The 23898-nt window shown below is 27.0% G+C and overlaps 1 pseudogene; it reads left to right on the top strand.

Annotated features, from left to right (window-relative positions):
- LOC101513605 (nucleotide-sugar uncharacterized transporter 2-like) overlaps positions 1–18796 on the top strand; it is a 48084-nt pseudogene extending 29288 nt beyond the window's left edge.
- Positions 18797–23898: the final 5102 nt, after the last annotated feature.

Raw genomic sequence — 23898 nt, 5'->3', positions numbered from 1 at the left:
AAAAAAAAATTAATCAACTTTAACTCATTTATATATTTTTTTGTTCAAAAAGTCAAACTTTAAAAATACAACTAACCTTGAATATTCAAGAATTTCGATTGCTAGTAATATGAATTTTATACTATTTCAAAATCACGACGAACGTCCTAAATTGATTTCAAAAGCAATATCAAAACTTTAATCATCTAGATACAACCCTTTCAAGTAATTTAAAATTAAAATTCACACTTTAAAATCTACTACCATCAACATTTTCAACTAACTTTCACTTTGATAAAATCAAGTTTTGTACCCATATGAAAACTGAATGTTAAAATTTTATAAATATTTTTCAAGACCACAAATTTTGATTGGCAATAACATCTACAATATTATCTTAAAATCAATAAAATTAGTAATAACAACAATCAAATTTTTTTTTAACACATGCCAACTTAAAATAAAAAATTAGAATTTTCTAGTCAAAATTAAAACTTTAAACATAAAAGATACTAGTGTGTGACCTGTGCGTGTCGCACGGAAACAACATTCACTCTTAATAAAAAAATTATTATATATATATATATATATATATATATATATATATATATATATATATATTTATCAATTCTCATTGAATTTTATTGACATTAAATACATAAGTTGACTTAAGAAAACGATTTACAATAAAAAAAATAAAATTAATCCTAACATATCTTAAAAACTACTTTCTTACATGATAAAAAACATGACTCTAATACCACTCTTTAATCTTAATAATGATGCCTTATTTTTTAATTCTCCAAATAATATTTTTTTCTTTCTAAAAAAACTTATTATAAAACAATACTTTTAATTTTAAACAAATAAAAATAATAATTATTAAAAAATTAAATAATTAAATTAGATGAAATAAGAATTTTTAAAATAATGGACATGACATATATAAAGTAAGTAAATTAGTAAATGTAAAGATGAGTAAGTAACTTAATAATGAATTTTTATTTTTATTATTCAACATAATATGTTATGTATATGAAAAATATGACATTTAATAATTCATATAAATTTTGTTGTATCAAGTAGCAAAATATCTTTCATTCTAGTATTACTCACAAAATACTACAGACAAATAATCTTCCCATCACAAAAAAAAAAAAAAAATTACAAAACACATAAAAACTATGATTATCTTTTATCTTTGAATTTGCATGTTAGTCCTCATTAATCTTTCATGAATCCTTTGAATTCTTTTGAATTTGAATGATATTTAATAATAAATTTTGAATGGAAAATGTATAATATATTAGTAAAATTAAAATGTAACCATTTAAAATAGTAGTTTTTTAAAAATCATTATACAGTTTCACATAACCATCAACTCGTCAAATGGTAATGAAAGTAGTGTTTGAAGTTTAAAAAACCATTACTTCCAACAACGGAATAGATGTAATGAATTGTATTTTTTTAATTCCTAAATAAATTTTATATTTATTTAAATAAATTATTATTTTTCTCTTTAATATTTTGGAAATCAAGTTGAATTCATTAAGAAGCCTCAATAAATTTTAGATTTACTTAAATGAATTATTATTTTTCTCTTCAATATAACCATTCGTCAACACTGTCCAAGACAAATCTTACATAGATGTACAATTTTTTGAAACAAAATTTAGAAACAATAAAAAATATATATATAACAAAATAGTAATATTTTTATAAATAAAATAAAATAACAATGACATATTGAAATAAATTTAATTCATGTGAATATATTTACCAAATTATGTCAACATTTTGAATTGATGTCTATGTACCATTTTGCAGAATCAATATAAAGTGGTATACCATTCCATATACACGTAATTGTTAGAGACAACGTCAACTTATACGGCTTGTTCGAGAATATTAATATCAAATCGATAAACAAAATCTCACAGTTGCTTCAATTTTATCACCTACAAATAAAACACAATTTTGTTAATAAAAAGATAATATAATTTAAATTTATAAAAGAAAGAATTAAACTTTGTCATTTCTTGACTCATAAAATTTATGTTTAAACACATTCGAATAACTTTAACCATCAAATTTCATGACTCATTTCTTGAAGAAATTGAAGCAACAAAATCTGATTTTTTTTCAAACATCGAAGGAAGATAAACACAAAGATGAATAAGGAATATTTGGTAAAGAAAAGTAAAAAATGAATTGTGTATACAGTAGATAATATGAATGACACACAAAATGAGAGATTATCGAAGAGAAACAGTTAACGGAGGACGACAAATTAAAAAGGAAAGTGCACTAGACAAATTTGTAAAAATAAAATAAATTTTTTAATTAAATTAATTTAAAGTTGTTGCTAAAATAGTGTTTAAAAAACAATTATCTTAAAGAAATTGTAACATTTCGAATTTCTAGGAATGAAATCGTATGGAGAGGCTGTGACCAATCTGATTTCTAATTCTCATACCATTGTACTATTTAGACGCAACACCAGGAGAACGAAAGTTGTACACAACTCTCTCACGAATAGTAGTCTCAAGTCAAGAAATAAGAAATTTTTGTATTGTTGCTTGAATTTTATGACCCTAACAATATGAAACACAAATTTGTTAAATTAATATCATAACAAATAAGTTTTTGTATAATTTAAAACTTTGAATTTATAAAAAAAAATGAAACCTTGTCATCCATCAATACCATTTCCATCGCATAAAATTTATGATCAAACAGAAACCATAATCGCACAACTCTAACAACCAAATTCCATGACTCGTTTTTTGGATAAATTTAAAACAAAATCTGATATTTTTCCAGACATCAGAGAACGCTAAACACAAAATTAAATAACAAATCTTTGGAATAGAAAAAATTAAAAGGGAATTTTGTATAGATGAGATAATATGAATGACATCTATCATGGAGGCACAGAAAATGAGAGATTATTGAGAAAAAAAATGAGAGAATACTGAAAAAGACAATTAACTGAGGACGGCGAATTAAGAAGAAAATCTGGAGACACTAAATTACCTTAAAAAAAAAAACTGTCTAGTGGTGGTGTATTGTATTTTATTTTTATTTTTTAATTAGCCACTAAATTCTGAAATGTCGTCGTGTGGTGTATTTTATTTTATTTTTAATTTATTCTTCTTATTTTTTAATTGGCCATTAACTTCTCAACGACAGATCATCATCACGTATAGAGTCGTGATGTAATGAAACTTTAATTTTATTGTAAAAAAAAAAAATTAAATCTGCACAATGAAATATTATTTCTATTAATAAAAACTTATATTTTCCTAACACTCTATTTAACTGACACGTGTCAAACTTGCCAAATAATCATGTTTGCTTTATTATAATGTATAGATATTTCCTATCTAACTCAAGGTTTAGAAAGAAACATCCTCTTTTTCTTCTAATTTGGGTTTCAATAAAATAATAATCGTAGTAGTAATAATAATAATAATAATAATAATAATAATAATAATAATAATAATAATAATAATAATAATAATAATAATAATGATAATAATAATAATAATAATAAAAATAAAAATTTCTACCAAGTAAAAGTCAATATTTGAAGCCTTAAAGATATATATCATACGAAAATAAACCTTTCAATCAATTAATTATTGGATCAATCATTTTTAATGAAATCACGCCGCTACTAAATATTTTAAACTGATTAAAATCAAAATCGAGTTTTAAAACACAATGCCAAAAAATAAAACTCATACTTTAAACTCTGAATATACTAAATGGGTTCAAGGGAAATTAAAATCACTAATAAAATATATTAATTAAACCAGTTTACTAGTGAAACAACTTACTAAAATTTGAAGAAAATGAGAGTAAGTTTCCCACACAAACAACTAGTACAGTCAATAGATAATTAACTTAATCATGCCAACAATTCAAATTCACTCAAATTTTAACAAATAATCCCATAGTTTATTTAATCATTTAGGTAGAAACTAAGAATTCACAATCCAATTAGAGTAAGCAAACAATAAATAATTAATTAGTAACATCAAAAATATGTATAATTATACAAAAACATATAGCACATAATACAACAAAATAATGGGAAAAACATGTTAGTGAAAATAATTAATACACAACTGACATTTGACCCACTCAGTCTGATTGGACAGACCACATACCACTAATGTGACACCCTAAACCCTAAAATAATATATAATAATTTATTATACATTTTTTGTGCAAAATTCACAGTGAGTAAATAAAATCTGTTTCTGTGACACCCTAAATCCCAAAATAATTTATATTATATTTCTATAAAATTTGCAGCAGATAAATAAAAAAATATTTCCAAGAAAATAAAAACTTTTATTTTTAACTTAGGATATCACGTTTCCAAAAATCAAAAGGACCACTTTAAACTTATTTTCTCCATTAAAATAGTGTAATCTCAATAAGCTTGATTTGAAGTATTATTACTTGATTTAATTTAAAAACTTATTAGTACTTCTAAGATTTTCATACTAAAATTCGTTTCAAATTAAATAACTAAAACACAATTTAAACCCTTATTCCCGATATCACCTATCAGAGTGTGGTTCCTCCCAAACTTGAACTTCAAGATTCATTAACGTGTAATAACTGCAATTTTGCAAACGCATGGCCAAACCAGTCAAACACAAACAACAAGGGAGGTGAGTTTCGAAATCATGATGACAATATAATACAAATAACAATAACACGCAAACAATAATAATAGAACCATATCATTTCACAAACATTCCATCAAGAAAATATCACATTAAAAAGGCAAATCACTCAAGAAAAATCAATAATGTTCACTATAACATCAAATCGTTTAAGATAAATTATCACCACACACGATACATATTAATCACAACAAAACAAGCACAATAAAATGAAATACTATGCATGAGCTTAGACTCTACTTCACAATGTGGTACCAATCTAACTCTGAAGTACTTGGTTAGGAGGCTTGATACTAAGCCACCATCTCGATGGACGGACAATTCAAATTGGCCCTGTCCTCATAGATCCCCTCAACTCAACCCGAGACACATATACGTGACAGTCGAGGTAAACGTGTGTTGAGTGGTAGCACCCGACATTTGAAGTGCTGCTACCTCCAATTCACCCAGGAATTCCCCGCCCGAATACCTCTAAGGTATAACAATCTTGCCTTAAGGCTCGACAACACATTGCCACGATCAGACTCATTCCGTTGTACATCCCTGGAATTACTAGGCTTGTCAGACCCTACCTATATGATGTAAAAATAATATTTACTTCACAAATTCTCAATATTTATTTTCTTCCCTCATTGGCCTATGGTACTCCATTAAGACCTTCATCTCAAACACAAATTGGAATCACAATATTCTCATCACAACTTATAACATCACTATCATTAATCACACATCATCATCACATAAACTCATCACAAATTTATAGCATCACTATCATCAATTATACAACAACAAATATATTCATCACAAATTTATCACATCACCATTATTAATCATACATTATCATCATTACATAAAATTATCACATCCATTTTTATTATAACATCATTTAAACCCATCTAATCAAACATATGTATAAAATTAATTCAACAACCAATATCACAATAATGTTCAACACCACACATTTAAAGAAATTAAATCAAATATCACAATAATATAAAATGTCCAACATTTAACTAAATTAAATCAGATATCACAATAAAATTAAATACCACACATTTAACGAATCAATCAACACCTAATAAGTATTTCTATTCCAAATTTTACGCTCACAATTTCCATTTTGCACATTAAATAATTTATTACTCAAAGGGCTACTGCCGTACGTAGCGAGCCCCGAATGAATCGTTGGGAAATACGGTTTTCCTGTTCATCTCACAATATATTATACTCATGAGTTCAAACTCTCTCTCACCCCTTACTTTATTTCGACGTTTTCACCTATGAATAAGATACCACGACCAAACAGTCTTTGTTCTTTGACTCTTTGTCCTTCGATCGATCTAACTCGACATTTTATGGGTAAGCGTAAAAAATAAATTATGAGGAGATATTCTAAAAAACTAAATTCGAAAACCGGTCAAAGAAAGTTACCATAAATAAGAAAACAAATTAGTTGTTAATAAAGCCATTTTTCAGAAGGTTGTTTTGGCGTTGGTTTCACTCAAATCGAACTTATGGTGAAGAAGAACGTTGCAAAATCACGAATTCTACAAACGTAGAAGTCGGGTATTTTAGAGAGAAATTGGGGTTGTTGAAAATCTGGAAAATTGTGTTTAAGTGACTAACTAAATATAAGAAACAACATACTCAAATTTGGAAGAAAATGGAGAAAGTTTTCTGGAACAGTTATCGATCACTGGTGTTAAACGATAGGTTATTGTTGTGTTTTCTCTTTGGTTTTACGGCTGCCCTTCCAACTCCCTTCCCTTTTTTGTTTGTTTTATTTTATTAACAATTAGGGTTCACACATGAATCAAACTCATTGGTCCTTTAATTATGTTTTTGTTTTACTATTATTATTTTTATTTTGTTAAAACAAAATTAATAATTATTTGATCTCCTTTTTAATATTCTTTCAAACACAATTTTTCAAACATTACTAATATTTTATAAATTAGAGTAATTAAAATAATCAATATAAAAAAAAAACATATTACTAATAATTGAAACTCTCACATTCAAAATAATCTCTACAATTATACTTATTTCTCAAAATACTCACATTATAATAATACCAACATATTAGAAAATAGTCAAAATTATAAAATAAATAAATATAACATCAATATTTTATATTAATTACTAAATCATAATAAATATATATAAAATCACAATGTCATAACAAGTATATAAAAATAAACGAAATCGAACACAATATCAATTCTATCTCAAGATAATTATTTATAAAAAAATAACTAACAATAGAAAATAGTTATAAATAATTGAAATATAACTACGTGCATACTAAACATCAGTCAAGCACATATAAAAGTATTACATTAATTGGATAAACGTATATACAAGTAAAATTGCATAAAATCTTGTTCTTTAAAATATACATTACACTAAAATACTATTATTTTTAAAAAATATATCAAATGATAAAATATAATATTTTTTTATTTATATCGCTCATGTAATCTAGAATTTATAAAACTAGCACATCGTAGAAATCACCTATATAACGAAAATTAGTCAGAAAATTTATCATCATATATTTTAAAATAATTTTAATATTAAATTAATTATTTAAAATCGTACTTAACTAATAAAATAGTGTATTATAAAATTTAGGGTGTTACAGTTTCCAAGAAAATAAAAAACTTTTATAATTAATTTAGGATATCACATTTTTCAAAATTCAAAAGAAACACTTTAAACTTTTTTCCCTTATAAAAAGGTGCAATCTCCATAAAATTGATTTAACTAAAATTTCTTAATTTAATTCGAAAAACTTGTACTTATAAGATTTTCATACAAAAAGTCATTTAAAATAAAATAAAAAAAGAGTAAAAGTAAAATACAATTTACAACTCTTATTCTCGGTATCACCTATTAGAGCGGAATTTCTCTCATCTTGAACTTCAAGACTCATTAACTTGTAATAACTGCGATTTTGCAAACGCAACATCAAGCCAGTCAAACACAAATAAAGAAGGACGTGAGTTTTGAAATTATTTTAACTGTATAATATAAGTAAGAAGAACACACAATTAATCATAAATAAACTGTATCATTACACAAACATTCTTAGAGGAAAAACATCATATTATAAAGTCAAAACCACTCAAGAAAAATCAATACATTTCATTGTAACATCTAATCATCTAAGAGAAATTATTATACCACACGATACCTATTAATCACAGCAAAACAATCACAAGAAAATGCAATGTTATGCATGAACTTGGACTCTACTTCACAATGTGGCGCCATTCTAACTCTGAAGTACTTGGTTAGGAGACTTGATCCAATGCCACCATCCCGGTGGACGGACAATTCAAATTGTCCCTGTCCTCATAGATCTCGTCAACTCAACCCGAGACACAAATACGCGACAGTCGAGGTAAACGTGTGTTGCATTGTAGCTCCCGACAATTGGAGTGCTACTTCCAAGTCACCTAGGAATTCCGCACTCGAATACCTCCAAGGTCTAACAATCTTGCATTAAGGCTCAATAGTAGACCATCACGATCAGGCTTATTCAATTGTACTTTTCCTGAATCACTAGGCTTGTTAGGTCCTACCTATATGATGACAACATAATCTCCACTTCACAAATTCTCAATATTTATTTTCTCCCCTCGTTGGCCTATGATACTCCATTAAGACCATTATCTCAAACACAATTTGGAATCACCGTTATTTCATCAAATATTGGATTACTTCAATATTCTCATCACAAATTTATAACATCAATATCATTATCTCACATCATCATCATTATCACATAAGCTCATCACAATTTCATAGCATCACTATCATCAATCATACCTCATCACTTAACTTATCCCAAATTTATAACATCACAGTTATTAATCAAACATCACATAAACTTATCACTATGCGTTCATCTTTTATTAATCATATCACATGAACTCAATAAACACCTTATAAATATTTTTATTCCACATTTTATCCTCACAATTTCCCTCTTTACACATTAGTGAATTTATCCCTTATAGGGATACTGTCGTACGTTGCGAGCCCCAGATGAATTGTTGGGAAATACGGTGTTTCTGTTCATCTCACAATATATTATTCTCATGAATTCAAACTATCTTTCACCTCTTACCTTATTTTGACACTTTCTCAAACACATAAATCAAATGACATTTTCAACCGCAGCTGCAGACTGACAACGTATAACAGGCAAATTTGAATAAAGGGCAAGTTCACTTAATCTCCGAGATGCGATTTATAAATTATGCGGATCATAAAAATAAATGATGAATAATTAATAATAATTTTAGGAGTAAAAATGGAGTCAAATAGACGAGAAAAACTACAGAAAAAGTTTCACCGACTCGTTGAAGCGCCGGAAGGGTCCGACGTTAAATTCACTGAAAAATTCAAATTAGTAGTACTTCTTGAAGGTTTCGACCAAAGGAATCCGAAAATGATACCTATTTTTTTGAGAGACAAGTGTGGTGATTGGAATCGGCCAAAAATAACTCGCCTAAGGAAAGAAACGCAGCTGTTTCTGATGAAACGTAGCCACAATCGATAAAATTAACGTCAAAATTTGATTCAGTGGCCAGTTTTGTGTGGGATAGAGGCTGGGATCAAATCAAATGGCAAAGAATTGGTGGAGTGAATTTGAGAGAAAAAGGGTTTGCTGCAATTTAGCTGCCATTAGTCTGATTTTTGTTTTTATTTTTATTTTTTAATTGCAGAAGTAGGGGTGCAGATAGAAGATGCACAAATACAAGAGTAAAACTGTAAGGTCCTACACATTGTAGTCAAGTATGAGACAAAAATAAGGGTGTAATGAGAAATTCGCAGGTGTATAAAAGAAAAATCCTACTAGTAATAGCCCAAATTAATATGCAGAAGTAGAAAATTTGGGTGTAAACAGTTATCTAGTCCATAATCCATTTTTTAGTTTTTCTAAAAGCCCTTAATAAATAAATAATTTATTTTACTTTTCTAGAAACTTTTTCTACAAGATACTCATTTTATCATAAAATTATTTATCCTTAACATAGATAAATCTAATTTTAACCAAAACTCTCATTTTCAAAATAATAACTATAAGTATTACTATAACATTTTTCAAAATAATTATATAAAAATAAATCATCTTTATAGAATATTCGAAAGGATAAAATAAATAAATATAACATCAACAATTTATATTAATTACTAAATCAAAATAAACATGTATAAAATCATCATACCATAACAACTGTATAAAAATAAAGAAACTCAATATCAATATTACTAATACCTTAAGATAACTATTTGTAAAATAAATAATCAAAATTAAATATATTTATGAAAAATTAAATATAATTATGTGCACAACTAATATTAGTCAAACATACAAGAAAATTTCGCATTAACAACAAACGAACATATACACGTAGATTCGCTTAAAATTTTATACATTAAAATATGTACACTAAAATATTATTATTTATAGAAAATATATAAAATATATAAAATAATTAAATATAATTTTTGTTGTTTATATCACTTACTTAGTCCAATATGTATCATATTAACACATCATAGAAAGCACACATATATTACAAAAATTAGTCACACAATTTATCCACATATATTCTAAAATAGTTTTAACACCAAATTAATTATCTAAAATCTTATTTCATTAAGAAAATATTTATTATAAAATTTAGGGTGTTACATGAACAGTAGACTTCAGAGGCATGCTCAGAAGTATAATTCATCAAAAGAATGCAAAAGTATTGTTCGTCAGTAACATGCAAAAGTATTGTTCATTAGAGTCATGGAAACTCAAGAGACACACTGAATCTTCAGAGCATTTAATTCTTCAGAGGCACGTTGGTTTATCAAAAACATATTGAGCTGCCAGAAACATGATGAACTACCAGAAGCATGCTATCATAGGCAGATGCGCGTACTTTTCTAGAACATGCATTTTTCTAAAATATAGACGATCATCAGATAACAATGAAATATAATTTTTTATAATCAATGAAGAAATAAAGTTTACCAAAGTTCTTAACATTTTTTAGGCAACCCTAGGTTTTCATAACCAAAGAACTAGGAAGGTGTTTTGATTGGACTTCAAGTAAGTCAAGTCAAATCTATGAGCCAATTCCGAATCTATATTAATAAAAAATAAAAAGAATAGGTTTGGTCAAAACAATAGATATATTCTTGTACAATAATCGTTATCCAAAATGTCTAATTTGTTGGTGTTCTTGGTGCTCTAAATTTTGACCAAACTTGTGCTCTAAACTTTCAATTAAGGTGTCCTCTGTGGTGTTAGAAAGCTAAAAGAAAAACCTACAACTATCTTTCTCCCTTCACCTGGATTTTATGTCGTTAGTTTTCTTAGTAAGATTTTTAATGTGACAATTGTTTATTATCCCTTTGCGTCTGAAAAGTGTATATAGAAATTTAGATATCCAATTGAGATCAAACAAAGTCCAAGAGAAAAATAGGAGACACATCTAATTGTGTTTTTTATTTTTTATATACGATAATCAGTGTTGAACTCCTATAACCACTTATGTAACTATGTTTTTGAATTTAACTTGTAACTCACTCGGACCAACTACCAAAAAACAGTTATTTAATGATCGATTTAGAGATCGAAAATGTCAAATTTGTAGCTAAATCAATTGCTTATTATTACGATTCTTAATTTAAATCATTGATAATAAGTTAAATTGAGAAAAGTAAATTAAATGATACTGATAGTTGACATAATTAATTACTTTAAAGACTACAAACACTTATATAGTCAATTATATAAATAATTAACTAGTCTAAAATAACTAATTAGCTAGTGTAACTAACTATCTAACTCAACTAAGATATCTAGAACCCATTTAATCAACATAATAAGAGACATGATAGGAATAAGTTATCATATCATGTCTAAATCTAGTGTTTGATGGACCAACATGATATGATAAGTTAATCCATAATTATATTATATCTTGTCTTTTTAGTTGAAATTTCTATCATGAATGAGTTGGGTTAGAAACCAACAAGATAAGATAAGCACAACAGTTTACTCAATTACCCTTATAAAATATAACTTTATAATATAAATTGAAATATAATAAAATATAAATATAAAAACAATTTATAAAATATAATCTAAAATATAAAAATATAAATCTAATCAAATATAAAAATAATTAATAGAAAATATATATTCTATCCCTTTCTATCATGTCTATCATGTGCATTAAATGGACTTGGAAATAGTGGTTTAGGGACATCTAAAAAATCAGTGTGTAAATCAGTTACAAAATTTACTGACCAATTTAGAGATTGATAGAGTGACTAATGACAAAAGGTCCTGGAATATCCGTTAGAAAGGGATTAGAGAAAAAAATAATAATATTCAAGCAAATTGACATTTGGGATAGCAATCAATTTCAATGAAACAACGGTTGCAAAAATATCAAATTAATGACAATCTTTATTGTTAAATGTAATTCAAATTAATTTGTAATTTGTTAGTTAGAGTATGGTTACAAGTTAGTTAGAATATAGTTAAAAGTTTGTTAAGTTTGTTGTAACTGATTTAGTAGAAAGCTGTTTCTATAAAAGTTGTAAAAATCAAGAACAATCTGTAATATATAACAGATCATTCTCCAGACTGTCCAGATTGATAATCAATCTCCGTTTGTTGAAATCTCTGTTTTTCTTCTCTTTTCTTCTCAATTTCAATTCCTCTCAATTATACAAATTATCCAACATTTATCATATAGAATCATTCGTTATTTGAAAATGCCAAAAAAAAATATTAATGGAAGTCAAACTATAAAGGAAACTAATCACATTGCACCAAAGAGAAAAAATTCAAGAGTTAATAGTGTTTTTGTTTCTGAATATGAGTTTCATATGATTTTAGTTTCTTTAAAATTTTATTTTTCTGTAATTTTAAATTTTCTTTATTTTTAATGTTTGGTGGATGATGTGGTAATTTTTATTATTTGATTCATCATTAATTTTTTATTTAATAATAGTTTATAAACAGAACCGGTTCTTAATATTTTGGTGCCCTAAACAAATCAAAGATACCATTGTAATGATCTAAATATTAATTTTTGTTGTAAAATCATTAATAAATAATTCAAACCTAATTAACATTTTTCTTAAAATTTATTTTAATCATAATGTGGAGATGTTTTTATAGTACATTAATTATCATTTATGTACATTTCAATTATAATTTTATGTGATTTAGTATATCGTAAATAAGAAATTAACAATTCTAATTTAGAAAATTTCTATATATAACTAATACTATTCTACAATAAATAAACACATTAGGCAAAATAATGATTTTTATGATATGACTATTAAAAATTTAAATGATTAGATAACTTTTAATTCTTTAGAAAGAACTTTATCATAAAAATTATAAGAATGGTCATGTTTTGGCATGTTGTAACTTGTAAGCTGTCTATAAATTACAACATATTTTCAAGTTTTTATCAGATATATAGTAACGATCAAACATTTTAATACTAACAAATATTGCATGAAAAATGTTAAATATTAGATGAAAAACTGTAATGAAGATAATTAGTTTGACTATTGAATTCACTAATTTGGTCTATGATTAGATTTCCTAACTTAAATTTTAGTCTTCATAATTTGTTCGTATCGTACTATATAACATTGTTGATAGTGATGTGAATGGTTTAGACCGTCCGTTAACGGTTTGTGGTTTGATCTGTCTGTTTATTTAAATAGGTCATATTCATGTTTATAAAAAAACCTAGGTTTGACAGGTCGGCCTATATATATTTTATTATTTATTAATGTTATTTTTTTATTATTAATATTATTTTCTAGTTGAAAGTCTATCAATTAGGCAATCACTCGATAGTCATTCCATATTCGATAGCCGTTTCATATTATTTCTGTTTTTTTTCTCTAGTTCTTTTCAAGTTGAATCATTCATACTATTATATAATTATTATACTACCTAAGATTTCAATATTTACTACTTCAATTTTTTTTTTCTTTTATCTTTGTATTCCTTTAGTAAAATTAGCATCTCTTAAAAATCTTCTAGAAACTCGTTGTTCTAATTTTATATTTTATATATAAAAATAAATCTTAAATCAAAATAGTCACTACAAAACAAAAAATCTAGGCTAAATTACATCTGTGGTCCCTTAACTTAATTTCAGGTAACGTTTTAGTCCTTTTTTTTTTTTTTTTTTTTTTTTTTTCAGATTTAGTCCTTTATTCCTAACAATATCAAATAAAGTATGAAAATATGAGTTTATTTGAAGATTTGTGTTACGAATTTGATGAAATTTGTATTATATTGAAGAATATAATTAATTTTATGAGTTTTGATTGAATATTTTTTTGAATTTTTGTATAAAAAAGGATATCTTTGTTGAAATTTTAAAACATAAAATATCAAATTGTCACTTAAAATTAAAATAAATGACCAAGTCAAAAAAAAAAAAGATAAAGGTCTAAAACGTTACCTAAAATTAAGTTAAGACCACGAATGTAATTTAGCCAAAAATCTATTGAAAAACTTGAAGCATCAAGGATGAAGATCTCCTTAAAATGACTAGTTGTGAGCATCGAGATAGAGTGTCACCTATTCTCATTTAACATCAATACATTGTGTAAACTTAAAAAAAAAAACTAAAATATTCACATCTAAAAAATATTTACATCTAAATAATATTCACTTATTCTCTTTCTTTCTCATTTCCATCTATTTTTTTTTTCTATTCTATTTCTTCTCATTGTATTTCTTTCTCAAATTTTCTTTTCAAATTTACTCAAAAGATCTTCCCAATTTTAATTTCCTATTTCTTCTCAGAAATTATTAAAGCTTATTTGAATTTTAATTCTCGTTTTTTTGTTGAAGAAGTATTTTTCAATTTCTTCATTGATTATCGTTTTTGAGTTGAAGAAGTTTTCCTGATTTCTTCGTCATTTTTTCCGATTCAATCTTCAATCGATTCCTTCAATTTCCGATTCAAATTCAATGATTTCTTCATGGATTCTTGTTTTTGAGTTGAAGAAGTTTTCCTGATTTCTTCGTCATTTTTTCGATTCCATCTTCAATCAATTCCTTCAATTTCCGATTCAAACTCAATGATTTCTTCATTGATTCTCGTTTTTGCAATTCAGCAATTTTCGATTTAAGATTCAAACTCAGCATTCAGATTCAGCTATTTAGAGATTCAGGAGTACGTGAAAATTGTTTTTTTCTCTATTAGCAATTTGCATTGGTTTTTATACTACTTTGTCAAGTTGCTCTTTCTGCGCTACAACCACCGTAAGAAACCGTCGGCCACATTCTCTCCGGCAGGTGGCACCGTCTGTGTTACTATTTCCCTCCAGCTCGCAGCACCGCCGCCGTTCTCATTGTCTGCAGCCACTATCTCGCTAGTCTGATTTCGCTTTTGTAAGTATCAACAAATATCTATTCCAATCAACTTATTCTCTCTATTTTTTATTTACTTTTATGATTTCCTTCTCGTCTATGAGGTTTTGTGTTGCTGATTTATTTCCCTCTTTGCTTTTGTTCTGTATATCTAGAATTACTGGATTATCGTTGTTATCGGCAAAATTTGTTACTGTGAGATATCACTTTTTTTTTTTTACAAATTTGAAATTGAATTAGATGTGTTAATAAGTTGAATGAATTGTATGCTAATGTCAAATTCACGAGATAAATGATGATTACCATTGTTAATTGAAATTCCATTTTGATTCTTTTATTATTTGTTTTTTTTTTGTTTTTGAAAATTTAAATGAAGTTTTGATGTTGTATTTATTAGTAGTACTAGTTGTAAATTGCCATTGTTTTTTATTATTAGTGAAGAGGCTTATGTTTGTGTTCCAAATAACAATAACTTATCCCACAAAAGGTGTGATGGATGTTTTACACCGACAAATGGACACTAATGATAATTTAAAAAATCGATGTAATTGAATATAACTACATATTTTTGCGTCGTGTTGGACACTGACACACGTCATGCAACGAAATCACTACTTTACCATGCTACGTAGTTTCCACTTTCCAATACTAATGTAAACTCGACAATGCTTTACTGTTCTCATGGTTAAAATTATCAAGTAAAGCACTGGATGAACTAAGATCTTCTCTCTACAATGAGTTCCGAACATCGGAATGAGCCAAGCGCCAACAACAAAGATATTGTGGACTAGTGGTGGCATTATCTTTCAACTTCATGGTTGCAGTTGGAATCATCATGGCAAACAAATTGGTATGTAACATTTACTTCTTATGTTACATGCATTTTATCATCATTATTATTATGACATGTTAGGAAGGTTAAAACTGAAATAGGCCTCTTGAATTTGATAAAACTTTGTTGCTGACAGGTGATGGGAAGAGTTGGCTTCAACTTCCAAATTTTCCTCACATTTGTTCATTACATCACTGCATGGGCTCTCCTTGCATTTTTTTAAAGCACTCTCAGTGTTTCCTGTGTCTCCCTCATCTAAAACAACTCCATTCTTTTCTATATTTGCACTTGGTGCTGTTATGGATTTTGCTTTTGGCCTTGCAAACACCAGCCTCAAGCATAACAGGTTCATGCTCTTGCTCTAACATATCAATCATAAGAGTTTTGGAACTTCCTTTCATGTTGCTGACAATTAAGTTCATGCAGTGTTGGTTTCTATCAAATGTCTAAGATTGTTGTTACCCCAACAATTGTTTTGGCAGAGTTTATACTTTATAGAAAAACCATTCCTTCAAAAAAGGTCAGAAAATAAACTTTTCCTTTCTTTTGTTTCTCTCTCTCTCTTTTATAAAGAACTATTCAATCCAACCCTTTAACTTTTTCTGTATTGATCATGTCATTGGAATACAATGATGCAGATTTTGGCTTTGGCTGTTGTATCAGCTGGTGTAGCAGTTCCTACTGTGTCAGCTTTAGAGTTCAATTTATTTGGTGCTATAGTTGCCATTATATGGATAGTACCAAGTCCCATAAATAAAATTTTATGGTCTACTTTGCAGCAGCAAGGAAATTGGACAGCTTTGGCGTAAGTACTAGTAGACACTATCTAATTTCTCCTTTGCAAATTATTTGGTGCTATAGTTGCCATTATATGGATAGTACCAAGTGCCATAAATAAAATTTTATGGTCTACTTTGCAGCAACAATTGGACAGCTTTGGCATAAGTACTAGTAGACACTATCTAATTTCTCCATAAAGAATTGGCAAAATGGTTCAGATGATAGGCCACAAAAGATATCTCTATTTGATGTTGTTGTGGGAGATGTTGTGTCTCTTAAGATTGGTGATCAAATTCCAGCTGATGGAGTATTTTTAGCTGGTTATTAATTGCAAGTGGATGAATCTAGCATGACAGGTGAGAGCGATCATGTAGAAATCGAGTCTGTAAGAGCGCCTTTTTTGTTGTCCGGGGCGAAAGTTGTGGATGGATATGCTCAAATGCTTGTAACTTATGATGGAGGCAACACATCTTGGGGTCAAATGACGAATTCAATAGCCCAAGACAGTAACGAAAGAACGCCTTTACAAGCTCGGCTTAACAAGTTAACCTCTTCGATTGGAAAGGTTGGACTTGCAGTAGCATTTCTTGTTCTTCTAGTGTTGCGTATTCGTTATTTCATGGGTAACACAGAAGATGAGAAAAGGAATAAGGAGTTTCAAGGAACAAAAACTGATATTAACGACGTTTTAAATGCTATTGTAAGAATTGTTGCAGCTGTTGTTACTATTGTTGTTGTGGCTATCCCTGAGGGTCTGCCGTTAGCTGTGACACTCACATTAGCTTACTCCATGAAAAGAATGATGTGAGAAAATGTTACGGTGAGAAAAATTTATGCTTGTGAAACTATGGGATCAACAACTGTTATATGTACTGATAAAACTGGTACTTAGACACTTAATGAAATGAGGGGGCCCAAGTTTTGTCTTGGTCTTGAAAATTTTGTGATGAAAAGTTTTTCCAATGCAATGGCACTGAAGGTTCTTGAGTTATTCCACTAAGGGGTAGCCCTCAATAGAACTAGTAGTGTGTATAAGCCTTCATCAGGATTTGTACCTGAGATTTCAGGTAGCCCAACAGAGAAAGCTATACTCTTGTGGGCGGTATCGGATTTAGGTATGGACATGGATGAAATGAAACAGAAACATAAAGTCCTTCATGTTGAAACATTTAACTCGGAGAAGAAACGGAGTGGTGTTGCGATAAGGAAGGAAAATGAGAACAAAGTCGATGTGCATTGGAAAGGAGCTGCAGAGTTGATACTTGCAATGTGTGATAACTAGCGCAATGAAGTCCATTGATGAAGAAAGAGTAAATTGGAGAAGATAATTCAAGGCATGGCTGCTAGTCTACGATGTATAGCTTTTGCTCATGGAGATTTTGGATTCGGAAGATATGTCCCTTTGGACAAACTTTCGATAGTGCAATGCCTCAGAAAGAAAGGACATGTAGTTGCAGTCACAGGCGATGGCACAAACGATGCACTGTCTCTATGGGAATCCAAAGAACTGAAGTCTCCAAACAAAGTTCCGATATCGTCATCTTAGACGACAACTTCAATTATGTCGCCACTGTTTTAAGATGGGGAAGATGTGTTTACAACAACAATCAAAAATTTATTCAGTTTCAATTAACAGTCAATGTTGCAGCACTTGTCATAAACTTTCTATGGTTCACTTTTTCTTACTAGAGAAAGTTCTTGTGGTAACAAACGACAAAGAGGAAGAAGCAGCAACATAATAACACTGGAATCAAATGCCATTTGCCCACTTCAGAGATATCTCTTTGGATCTACAGTTGAAACAACACAACAGTGATCTTGTCCCAGCACCGCAAATACGCACTGCAAACTAGAGAGCTCAGGGGAGTCATTTAAGGTCTAGCATAAAGCCAACTTACTATTTTGGTTGGATTTGGATCCCCTATTGCATTATTTACTTTTTATATCCATATCCAAAACTTTTTGGAGTATTTATCAAATATTTTGTTTACGAAGATGATGATTGTTCTTCATGAAATTAGTTTGCTATTTATCATAATAAATATTAAGAAACTCATTCTGACTTCCTTCGAAAGTTTATAGAATGTTTTAGAGCAAAATAACTATTTATTGTATGTTTCAATTGAATTAGTTAATAAAAATTAATTAGAAATTTAAATTTAATTTACTGATATTAATAATTTAGAATTACAATTAGTAGGAAGATAAAATAAATTTAATTTAATAAATAATAATAAGTTGTAGTGACAGACAATACCGTAGGAATAGATCCATGATTTACTTATATTTATTTAACTTTTAGTGAGAGACAATACCGTAGAAATAGATCAATTCATTATTTATATTTATCGTGATAGTTAGAAATCAAAAACATGTAGTGACAGTCTTTAAAATATGTAGTGACAATATTCAAAATGTAGCAAGCCGCCTCTTTAAAGTTGACCCTGGATCCGGTGTCACAAAGTATTTTTGACATTTACCTACAGTTTTTGACTTTTAGTGACATACGTTGTCTGTCACGAAAAGTCAATTTTCTTGTAATGAGTATATGCGAATTTGTAAAAAAATAATATAAAAAATACATAAAATAGGTGCAGTCTATTAATTTTATTATTATTGAATATCTCCGAGTTTGTTTGAGAATTGAGAGGATTTGTTGCAGGAAAAAATCTATTGTTTTAAACCAAAAATCATTTTTTAGAGTTTAAAAGGTGTTTGTTTAAGGTGAATAAAGCTTTTAAATATATTTTAATATGAATAAAACTTTTAAATAGACTTTCAAACCAAACCAAATTTTTAAAACGAAAAAAATAAGCCTTCGATAAGCCGTAGGCCAAACTTAAACAAATTAATCGTAAATTAAACGCAGATCTTTCAAAGTCTGATCTTTGACCTATTCCCACCCTTAACTAAGATTACTTAAATATACCAAATTTGGTGCTATAGAGAATAGGTTATCTCAATTGCCTTTAAAGCTACCCATGTTTATAAACAAAAATAAAAAAACATTTCACCTTCTTTATCTTCTTCGCCTCTCCTACCTAACTAACCCCACATGACAGTTTCTTTCTCAACTTTATCCTTACCTCCACTACCTTCATTTCGTCCTCAACCCAACTCCACCTCCTAAATTCTGACCAAATATTTAATTAGAAGTTGATCATGCATTAAAATAATATATTTAATTAAAAAATTATCAAAATATGTTTAAGTTTTCTTTTTCTTCTACAGAGAATGATCTGATGCATATTTGGATGTTTTCATTTAATTTATAGTAACACAAAAGAAATTATTTTTATCTTTGTCGATACTGATTGATTTCATAAAAAGTACGAATTATTTATAAAATAAATTATACTTAATTGCAGTTTTAGTCGTCCTATTTTAACTGAATTGCGAAAGTAGTCCCTCCATTTTATTTTTCCCCAGTTATAATTATTTAAGTCACACAATGCCTCAAGATTTCATTTGCAACAATTGTACCTGAAATTTATGATCATAGATGGTGTAGTATGGTGTGGTACGGTTTTAAAAACTGAAATTTCATCAAGTTTTGAACCAAAATTCTGTTTGGGAGACTAAAACTGGGTAGAAATAAAATAGGAGACTACTTTCGGAATTCAGCTAAAATAGAGGGACCAAAACTGCAATTAAGCCAAGAAATTATTATGTTTCGAGTCACATAGTATATACATATTTAAGCTTTCATTTATAAATAAAAATAAAATACATAAATTAAACTCAAAACCTAGAAATTCAACCTCTAACCCAAAACTTAATCATTTTCTTCTATCTATAAATTTAGAAGAAAAAAAAAATCATCAAAAAACTCAATATCATTCAAACTCAAATTTAGAACTTTTCAAACTCAGATCTAAAACCCCACCCTATCTCTCCCATCCCACACTTACACAACAAGACCCAATTACCCATAGTATAACTATAATTTTTCATGAACCCTAGGAGCTTTCTGATTATAGAGCAATTTGTTTGTTTGGAAGCTTGTATAAAATTATTTATTATTATTATTATTATTATTATTATTATTATTATTATTATTATTATTATTATTATTGTAGACTTCTTTTAAAATGTTCAACATAGACTCTTACTATTTTTAGTAAAAATAAACTTTATAATCATAAAAAAATAAAGAACGAATATAATATTTGCAAATAATCCATCCCGTTGTCCTTTAAGTTATATGAAAATTACAAAATAATTCTTTATATTTTTTTAATAATAAGATAGTCTTTTTTTTATCTTTGGAGTCAAGTTTGTAATTTTATGTTTGTAAATGTTTTCACCGTTTATTCCTAATTTAAAATTAGCAAAATTAAAATCCAAAATTTTCTTAATTTTTTGAATAAACTCGTGTATATAAGGGTTTTGACCGCAATAATCATAAAAATAAACAATCAATGACCTAATATCTATTTGGTAAAAAAAATGAGAAAATTATAATACATTAATTATAATTTATTGTATGAATATACTCATAACAAATATTGATTGTACATTAATATCAAATGACTAAGTTCTCTATCCAAGAATAAACCTTACACGATTTCCCTCCTAATTATTAAGTATCCCTCAAGTGAAAATTCACATTCTATTAACCATAAAAAAGAAATGGTAAGTCCATTAGTCAAATATAATTAGACGGATCTTCTTAAAATCATCAAATGGTTGTAATAAAACAACCACTAGGATCAATATCAAGGAATATTCTTGATGCATTTCAAAATTCAAACTCAACATCAAATTTATTTTCATCATATGGAAAAGAAAATTTCATATTATACATTAAAGCAATTAATTGTAATCATTTCAAAGTATCAATTTTATATTGTGTATTAAACCAATTAATTACTGAATTATTTATATTGATTTTAATTTTCAAAATTTGAATTTGGGAATTTAAATTGGCTTATGAGCATAATCTTTCATTTGCATTTAAAGATGATAATTGCTTATAAAAAAAAAATTAAAAAAAATGATTATTCGAAATTGTATCATTGATACAAATGTGGTCATATTCAAAATATGTCTATTTACTTTTGAAAATAATTTCAAACATTTTTTTTAGAAAAACAATATTCAAATAAGAACTAATATATACCTACAATTTTTTTCTTTTGTTACAATAACAATAATTGAGACCTAATTTAAATTTAAAAAAAGTTTATTTTGAAATTGCAACAACCAGTTGAATCTCATTTTCATAAGAAATGAAATTTAGGTATTAATTGATTGAATATATATATTTTTTTTTGAATATTTTACTGACATGAAAAGTTTATTAAAATAGTTTTGATGTTCAAGTTTTTAAAATAATCTTGCAATTGATATACCTATTAGGATTAGGGTTCCATTTCGTTATAATACTTGAAAATATATAAGGAAACATATGATTTAGTCTTTCAAATAAGTGTATTATTGATACAAATGTGACCATATAATTCACACACAACAAATCATCATATAATATATCAAAGAATGATATCTTATCAAATTTCACTTATTGGAGATTTGAATTAATTTAATTCTCCATTTCAACACCATCAATACTACACATCTCACATCTCCTATTTAAATGGTTTTAAATGTGGTTTAATTTCCATTTAAATATTTAAAATGATATCTCATCACATATCTTATTTCTCTGTTTTAATTTACAAGGGTTATATATATTTTTAGTCCTAAAATACTATGATCTTTCAAGTTTAGTCATTTAAAATATTTATCCACTTTTATTCGATATATTGATTTTATAGGGAGTTTTTTTAAGGACTAAAAGTATCCATTTCTTACAAAAAAATTTCTAAGTAGGGGCTAAAAGTGAATAAAATAATGTTTAGAGAGTAAAAAGTTGAAATGTTAACAATTTATTTAACTTAATTTACAATAACGTGGTTTAATGTTGGCAAATGGTAACAATTGACACATGTTAAGAAATCAAATATAATTTATTTTAAGTGATTATAAAAGAAATAAAAAATAACTGAATAAAAAACAAAATATATTAATATCATCATGGGAATTGTGATTTTAGTGATTTAAATTTTAAATATTGTGTTTTTAAAGACAAAAGATTTATCTTAATTCATTTTTTAGTTTTTTTAACAAGTACTCTTAATACGCAACTTAATATGACCCTTTAAATGAAATGACTTACATATATATTATAAATCTTCAAAAAAGAATTCAATTTTTTTCTCACCAACTGGATAATTCTAAGTATAAATCATGACTAATATATTTTTTAATTAAATTTTACTTATTTCTAAGTCGAATTCTAAATTTACAGATCTATTTACGTCGTGAAACTGAGTGTTATATAAGAAAAAGATTGTATACAAAATATCTATTTCTATTTTCATGTTGTAAAACATTCCTCAATTTTGTTACCCAAAAATATAAACTCAAAATATTGATTTTATACAGCAATGTAACGAGCTATTATTTTAGTTCAACTATAATAATAAAGATTAACAAAAAATTTATTCTATAGGCTTAAAACATTATAATCCAACTACAATTATAATATACATTAACAATAATTTTTTTTACATTTCATTTTTTAAGATTGTATTTAGGGGAATGATTCAGTAAATAAATCATTAGAGTGTACAATTCATATATGTGTCAAATATTTATCACTAATCAATTAGTTAAACTTCATATTTTTCTATCTTCTAAATAAAAAATTAAACTAATTATCATATACTAAACTGATATTTTTTTATAAAAATCACACATAGAAAAATTAGTTAAATTTTTTTATAATCGCCGACTTAAAAATATATAAAATATTATAGTATTATAACTAAATTTTTTCACACATTAATCTTTTAGGTTTTTTTTAAATGAATCACCAAAGAAACTATTGGAACATTCAGTTCATATACAAGACAAAATTTATCATTGATTAATTAGTTATTTTTTTTTTTTGTTTTTACATGTCCTATATAAAAATGAGAATAATTATAATATACTGATTTGATTTGAGTTTATTATAAACACCATAAAAAGATAAATATTGATCATTAAAAGGTTAGTTAAAATCAGTGATAATTTTTAATATTGTTAACTTAAAAATGAGAACAATTATAAAATACTATTTTTTTAAGTATACAATTTATACACATGACCAAATATTTTTC

Source organism: Cicer arietinum, chromosome 3 (assembly GCF_000331145.2).
Source record: "Cicer arietinum cultivar CDC Frontier isolate Library 1 chromosome 3, Cicar.CDCFrontier_v2.0, whole genome shotgun sequence".
In the NCBI taxonomy this organism is placed as follows: Eukaryota; Viridiplantae; Streptophyta; class Magnoliopsida; order Fabales; family Fabaceae; genus Cicer; species Cicer arietinum.
This window is presented reverse-complemented; position numbering and strand designations above follow the sequence as displayed.